Here is an 8,211-nt window from a genome sequence, read left to right as displayed (position 1 = left end):
TTTTTAAAATAAATTTTTACTAATTAGAAGATTTTGCATAAATATTATAAAAGTTGGGTCGAACCTTCAATTTTATCCGCACTTTTCGATTGGTTACAATTTCATATTAAATCGATTTTGTACTTTGGATACCTTAACTTATCAATTAGTTGTAATTATACCATAATTTGAATTTTATCCAACTCATTATTTTTACATCTTAAAATTGATTCAATTTTAAAATCAAAAACTCAATATTAATTTTATTTATTTATTATATGAATACTTTGGTTTGAATTTCATTATTTATTGTTTAAATTGGGTATGAAGTTCATTCTTTTAATCAAAAATTCCAACTTTAGTTTACTTTTAGGGTGTTGTAATTCCTTTTTAGGATACAAATATACCCTAAAGGTAAATTAGGGTGTAATTGTAATTAGAATGATAAATTCAGAGTGCTCAGGTACAAAAGTAGATTTAAAATGAATTACAAACTATTGAAAAAGTTGAGGATGAAAATGAAGGTTTCGCGTAGAAGTTGAGAAGAAAATTTTATAAAATCTAAATACTAATATTTTAAAGTTTAGACATTATTTTTATGACTTTAAATTTATACAAAAAAATTTTCAGTTTTATATAATTAGACTTAATTAGCTACTCCGATATAAATGCATTATACAACAAACAAATTATAAACAGTGTTTTGTTTACATAAAAAAACAGTATTTGTTTAAAGGGTGTGTATTTCTGACAATATAAAAGAAAAAAAAAAAAAAGCAGTGACATTTTTTTGTTATTGGCTCCGTGTATGGGCCGGTATTGGCAATAAATTTTTCATTATATATACACCTATTTGCTGCACCTTTTGCGCTAACTCATTTTTCTAGCTTCTTCCTATCAGTATTCCTTGAAATATAATCTCATCAGATTCAGATTTCTATGCCTCACTGTCACAGTCATAGCCATGGCCGAAAAGGTTTGTTCTGTGTGATTCTTATTGCTCTTATCGTCTTTTACCTTATACCCACTTAGCTTATTCTTTTTGTAACCTTTGTGTACTGGTGGTTTTTATTTTTTTATTTTTTTAATTTTCTTTTTAGTAGAAAATATTTGGATTAATTGAATAGATTTTGGTTTTATAATTGTATTATAATGTTGCAGAAGGTAACAACAATGGTGATTAAGGTTGATCTTGATGCGAAAGATGCCGCAAGAAAATCAAGAAAATACTCTGCAAATTCCTCGTGAGTATCATTTTCTTAATTTTTTTCTATTTTTGTGTATTTTAATTCTTTTTGCTTTCTTTGCAATAGAGATTCAAAATCAAGTGATTGATGAGAAGGCAAAAACAGTAACAATTACTGTAGTATGTTGCAGTCCAGAAAAGATCAAGAAAAAGATCCTTCGTATGGGTGGTGCATCAGTCGAATGTATTGAAATTCTTCCAAAACAACCACCACCACCACCACCACCACCAACACCACCACCACCACCACCACCAACACCACCACCACCACCACCACCACCACCACCACCCGAAGATCCAACAGACAAAACGCAGAAGCATGAACCAATCAGCGAGGGATTGTTGTCAAAAATGTTCTGAAGGGCGTCATTGGTGGCCATGTTTTGAGGTTTACCGAAGGCTTCCGCCTTCTTTTTATGGACCACAGTTCCAATACCATGGTACGAAGCTTATGGACGGCCGGTGTATGATAGCTGGAGCTGCAGTGGCTATTACTACAGCGGTTGCCGGAGAGGATTTTGTGTGGGTAGATGTGATTGCTTAAGTGAAGAAAATTCGTGGGCATGTATAGTCATGTAAAAAGAGATGTTGGTGGGCCTAGTTATGTTATGATCTTTCAATAATTGCTTTCTTTCATCCAAATTAGGTCTGTACGGTAGAACCGCACTGAATTAACATCGAAAATCGCAAAAAAAAAAAAAAAAAGGGAGTTTTATATGAGGAGTGTATGTTTAGGTCTGTGCTGCTTCTCTACTCGGTCAATAAAATTGCGCTATCGTATTTCCTATTTCTGTTCTTTTTCTACATTCAACCCGAACCAAACTAATATTGATATATATATATATTTAAATTAAATGTTATAGTTTATTATTGAAATTAAAATTATATTTCTATTTTTAATAAATATTAAAATGGTGTAAGACTCGGAATACAATTTTGTTTTTATTCAAGGGAAGACTATCACTATAGTTGACTGAAGTACTACTAATTAATTAAACAATGAATTTGATATTTGAAGAGAAAATTTGAGTTTAAATCAAATTTTAATGTAGACATCCATATAATCTTTTTTCTATAGATTGTCTTATTATTATATTTAATTTTATAATTATAACTATTCTAATTATAACTTTATCTTTTTAATTAAAAATGTCAACGTTTCAAACCTTTTTGTTTTTTTAATCCAGTCAGAAAAATATGAAAAAAATCTACATTTTGTTTAGCTATGAATTTGTTTTGTCATAAAGTTTAGAAATCATCATTTTTTCACATGATTGCTTTTATTATTTCATACGATTAAATTTGTCCTATAACTCATTTTTATTTTGCCATTTAAATTTTTCTATTTGTAAAAGGAAATCTTCTCTTATATTGAGTATGCTTCTTTCCAACAATTGGTTGACAAGACAATCCGTTATAATCCTAGAGTTTATTAAATATGTACGAGAAAAAGTGGCATTTTGATATTTTTTATAATCAAAATTAGTGTATCCTTTTGATTAATAATACTCTCATATCATTATCTTGTAAAATTATTTTATGTGAACCTTCAATTTAATCATGAAAATCATATACCTTATCATCTTTTATTAAATCAAGATGGATGAAAATCTTCTCTCTTGTGTTCTTAGCATTCCTAGCGAAGGATGAAAAATTCTTTTATTAAAATATTCGTCTGAACAACCCTTTTTTACTTTAAAATAAAGTCAATTTTGAACGATAATTCATCTACACATAAAATAATTGAACCGTTTGTTATCAAAATGAGATAAATGCATCTATTTCCTTATTTTATTCATCATTTATATATTTACAATTTCTTTCACGAGAATTTCTAATTACCATCCGAAGAAACTAATATTTTTATATGTTTTAGCTAAATAAAAAATAAATCCTCCTCTTTCTATCATTTTCTATTTGAATATAGTTAATAAAAGATTTTTATTTTTACCTTTTGGAGGAATTCTGACTTTATATGACGCGGAACCTTATGGAAATTAATTCCAAGAACTCTATGACAAGATTGGAATAGTTTCAAAGATCAAACTAAACTCTCCCTCTATGGCACCCAAAGTTTAAGGAAGCAAGAACACCAATAATTGAGTAAATAAAAACAAGATAAACGCCACAAGTAAATTGATAAGTTTACATTGATTCTTGATGCAATCAGAGGAAAGCAATCTCACAATCACTCTAATCAAAGAACACGCCAAAAAGCATGAACAAATCTGAAGATTTTATTAATTCATTGAATGATTTGTTTAACAATAAAACAAAGCTATTTATGCTAGATCTAAAAGCCTAATCCTTAAAGGATTTAGAATAACTAATCCAAACAAATTAAGGATAAGGATTAACTAATCTAAAGCAACAAAGGATAAGAATAGTTAATCTTAACAAATTAAGGATAAGGAATAACTAATTCAAATCAATTAAGGATAAAGATTAACTAATCCAAACAAACTAAGGATAAGGAATAATTAATCCAACTCAACTAAGGATAAGGAATAATTAATCCAAACCAACTAAGGATAAATAATAACTAATCCAAACAAATTAAGAATAAAAATAAGGCTAGTCGAATTATTGGTGGCCTAACCCATTAAAAGCATTTCAACTCAAAACTAATACAAATGGGCTAACTTATTACACGAAAGTTATGTTCTAGTACGGCTAGGGTATGCTACACCATCAATATATGCCTCCAACAATGTAAGAAGCCTAGGTGTGCCTTCAAGTTCCACACACTTGTTGAAAATGAGATGATGAAGCTCTTGTGTAACTTGGTCTTGAACATATAAGGACATGGCTGCCCCATATCTCTTTGTATGACTTCTTGTAATTGGTCCACTAGGAAGCATCAACGGATCTCCTTTGTTGTTCTCCATGCTTCCTTGAGCTCCATAGACGAGTGGTGGTGGATCCATATCATTCCCCCTTTCCTCAAATCTGCATCCATGTCAAAAGGAGACAAATCATTAACATTAAAAGTAGCGGAAACACCATACTCACCTGGCAAGTCTATCTTGTAGGCATTGTCATTAACACGCTCCAAGCCTTGAAATGGACCATCTCCACGTGCATCAAGCTCAGTCTTTCATTGGTTGGGAAACCTCTCCTTCCGAAAGTGTACCCAAACCCAATCTCCAGGCACACACATTAGCTTCTTCATTCTCTTGGTCACAAGGTCAGCATACCGTTTGTTCCCCCTTTCTATGTCTATATTAGCTCTAGCCTTAGCGTGCATCTCCCTGACTAAGGCGGCCTTCTTCTCACCATAAGAAAATTCCTGTAACAAAGAAATAATACTAGAAGGCAGAGTAGAAGTGTCAATGTTAGGAAAATTAAGCAAAAACTCTTTAAACCGAATCATCACGACCGACCTACCATCACTAACGCTGCTTCCTTTCTTTCCCTCTCTCACATAAAGAGTTTGTTTCTTTCTTCCTCTCTTGGTGTTTTACTCACCATTGGGCCATTAATTTGTTTCTTTTCACTCTTGGCCTCTTTTCCCCTCTTTTCGTCACTCTTTTCACACTTTTGCTCTATCGAATTCGAAACCTCGCTCCCATTTTCCCTCAAAGTTGAAGCCTCTTTCTCAGGTAGCTTCTGTTGATCAGTAGATACTTCAAATTCCTGCAAAGGATCAACAAACACACTTGGCAAAGATGGGTTAAGATCATTAATGGCCAAATAAGCTCCCTTGCACAAAGGTACAAGTATAGGTTGATTGTTGTACAAAGCATGTTTAACCTCACTTGTCCTAGCTATCAAACTCACATTCTTTTTTTTTTCTTTTCCCTCTTTCTTTTTATTTGCACTCTATTTATTTTCACTCATTTTATTTTCACTCTCTTTTTCCTTCTTTACAGCCTCAAGTGTCATCCTTTGCTTATCACATTGGTCTTCATACACTTCTTTTGAGGAAAGTGGTGTTAGAATGGTCTTTTGCCCATCCTTTGTGAATGAATATTTATTGAGGTATTCCACACTTTTCCCTCCTTGCACCCTTCTTACTAATTCATTGTGCAAATCCCTAAAGTAATGAGTAGGGATAAACTTTTGGTGCATTAATCCCTTCATAGTCTCCCATTGCGGCACATGTTGCATTCTCTTCTTTTTCCTTTTTAATTAACTGTTCCACTAGAACATGGCATATCCTTTGAACTCAACAGCTGCAAGGTGGGGCTTTTTCTCATCGGAATAATTATGGCATTCGAAGATTTGCTCTACCTTTCTTTCCCATTCAAGGTATTCTTCAGCGTTGTTTTTACCATAAAATTCTAGAATCCTCATCTTGATGGATTCCAAGTGCCCATCAACCTTACTAACATCAGTGTTTTTAGCCTCCTCTTCATCATGGGCTTGAAATCTAGTTGGGGCAGGAGTATGTGGACGAGCTCTTGTTACATTAGAGCTTTGGGCTGCTTTTATTTCTTTCAACTCCTCTCTCGTGTCTTAGAGGAATTTGTTGTGAGTTCGAAACTGTCCTTGAATTGACTCCATTAAAAGTTTTAATTGGAGATCCTTTAATTGACTTCTGTCCCCACTATTATCTCTAGACTTGCATGTACTCATGGTTAGTGCTCAAAACAGAAAACACGAAAAGATTTGAGTCACTCCCTCACGTGTTTACACTCTTTAATCACTCCTTGTAATTCCTCCAATTGTACTTCAAAATCTTAGGCTGACTAACCAACTCAAAAGTACGTTTAGAAACAAAGAATAAACCTTAACAATAAAAGTAAACACAAATTCTAGAAAGAAGATTCAAACATAAATGGATGGTAGCACAAGGACAAGACTATGTACTACTTGATATATAAACTTAGAGTGTAGGAACAAATAAACACACTCTAACAATGTAGAAGAAGCAAAGATAGCACAAAAACAAAGGAAACAAAACTAGAATTAAGAAGACGAATTCTGGATATAATGTAGGAATTAGTTCACCACAAAAAGCAAACCAAATATGGACCTAATTTAATTCTACCCAATCAAAGCAAGCAAACAATAAAACGAAAAATTCAGATTTGATTAATTTGATTAATTTAACTCTGAAGGTGCATCATTGTGCAAATAAGTGTAAGATAAGCTGTTCTAGCAAGAATAACTAGGTTGTCCAAACAAGGGTCATGTGTTTCCTAAGAATAAGATCCCAAATTAAGTCAAAATATTATGCCTTATCCCAACAATATAATCCAATCTAGATAAGATTAGGTTTTTACAAGGATTTAAGTGGATAAGTTTAAGCTCCAGAAGATATGGACAAATAATTATGCTGCCTTATCCCACAAAATAGATAAATTAGATTTTATCAAAAGATTAAAGTGGATAAGTTTAATCTCCAAAGATAAGGATAAATAATTATGCTGCCTTATCCCACAAAGTAGATAAGATTAGATTTTATCAAAAGATTAAAGGATAAGTTTAATCTCAAAAAGATAAGGACAAATAATTATGTTGCCTTATCCCACAAAGTATAACCCAATCTAGATAAGGATAAGCTCTATCAAGAAGCAAAGTGGATAAGTTTAAATTCCACAAGATAAGGTCAAAATCTCTATGGATTAAGATAAAAACACCACACAAGGACAACTTCAATGGTAGCCGAATTTTCCTTTCTCTTTCTTTTTTTTTTTAAACAGATCTGATTAGACAAATCTAAAGCCACATATTTTTTTTTTTTTGGAAGAAACAAGAACGAACAAGAAATCACAACTATGCAAAATTCAGAATTAAAACTAATCAAAACTATAAGGCAAACACAAGAATTCAAGAAAATAAAAAAACTCAAACCCTAGAACTAAGAAAAATAAGAATTTAACTTAATCTTTGGCTCTAATACCAAACTGATGCGGAACCCTATGGAAATTAATTCCAAGAACTCTATGACAAGATTGGAATAGTTTCAAAGATCAAACTAAACTCCCCCTCTATGGCACCCAAAGCTTAAGAAAGCAAGAACACCAATAATAGAGTAAATAAGAACAAGATAAATGCCACAAGTAAATTGATAAGTTTACCTTGATTCTTGATGCAATTAGGAAAGCAATCTCACAATCACTCTAATCAAAGAACACGCCAAAAAGCATGAACAAATCTAAAGATTTTATTAATTCATTGAATGATTTGTTTAACAACAAAACAAAGCTATTTATACTAGATCTAAAAGCCTGATCCTTAAAAGATTTAGAATAACTAATCCAAATAAATTAAGGATAAGGATGAACTAATCTAAACCAACTAAGGATAAGAATAACTAATCTTAATAAATTAAGGATAAGGAATAACTAATCCAAACGAAATAAGGATAAGGATTAACTAATCCAAAAAAACTAAGGATAAGAAATAATTAATCCAAATCAACTAAGGATAAGGAATAATTAATCCAAACCAACTAAGGATAAATAATAAGTAATCCAAACAAACTAAGGATAAAATATAGGGCTGGTCGAATTATTGGTGGCCCAACCCATTAAAAACATTAGAACTCAAAACTAATACAATGGGCTAACTTATTACTCGAAAGTTATGCTCTAGTACAGCCAGGGCGTGCTACACCATCAACATATGCGTCCAACAATGTAAGAAGCCTAGGTGTGCTTTCAAGTTCCACACAACACTTGTTGAAAGTAAGATCATGAAGCTTGTGAAACTTGGTCTTGAACTATAAGGACATGGCTGCCCCATATCTCTTTGTATGACTTCTTATAATTGGTCCACTAGGAAGCATCAACGGATCTCCTTTGTTGTTCTCCATGCTTCCTTGAGCTCTATAGACGAGTGGTGGTGGATCCGTATCATCATATTTATTCTTTCTGGAGTTAATCTTCTGATTAGAAGTGTATGTCATAGGTAAAGCATGTACCCAATCATATTTTGTTAAATGTGCTAAAGAATAAAGTAAATACAATTTTATGTATAGTAGATTAAGTCAACCGTAATGTTGTTTAATATAATTTAGATGGAGATTGCATTTTGAA

The 8,211-nt window shown here is 32.1% G+C and overlaps 1 pseudogene across 1 annotated transcript; it reads left to right on the top strand.

Annotated features, from left to right (window-relative positions):
* Positions 1-815: 815 nt before the first annotated feature.
* LOC149492273 (uncharacterized) lies at positions 816-1,848 on the top strand (annotated as a pseudogene). Its single transcript, XR_016319063.1, has 3 exons — positions 816-955; positions 1,141-1,227; positions 1,293-1,848. The product of XR_016319063.1 is annotated as an uncharacterized LOC149492273 (transcript).
* The last annotated feature ends 6,363 nt before the right edge of the window (positions 1,849-8,211 follow it).

This window comes from Jatropha curcas, unplaced genomic scaffold (genome assembly GCF_041381405.1).
Source record: "Jatropha curcas cultivar XTBG-Jc1 unplaced genomic scaffold, XTBG_Jcur_1.0 HiC_scaffold_15_pilon, whole genome shotgun sequence".
Classification (NCBI taxonomy): Eukaryota; Viridiplantae; Streptophyta; class Magnoliopsida; order Malpighiales; family Euphorbiaceae; genus Jatropha; species Jatropha curcas.
This window is presented reverse-complemented; position numbering and strand designations above follow the sequence as displayed.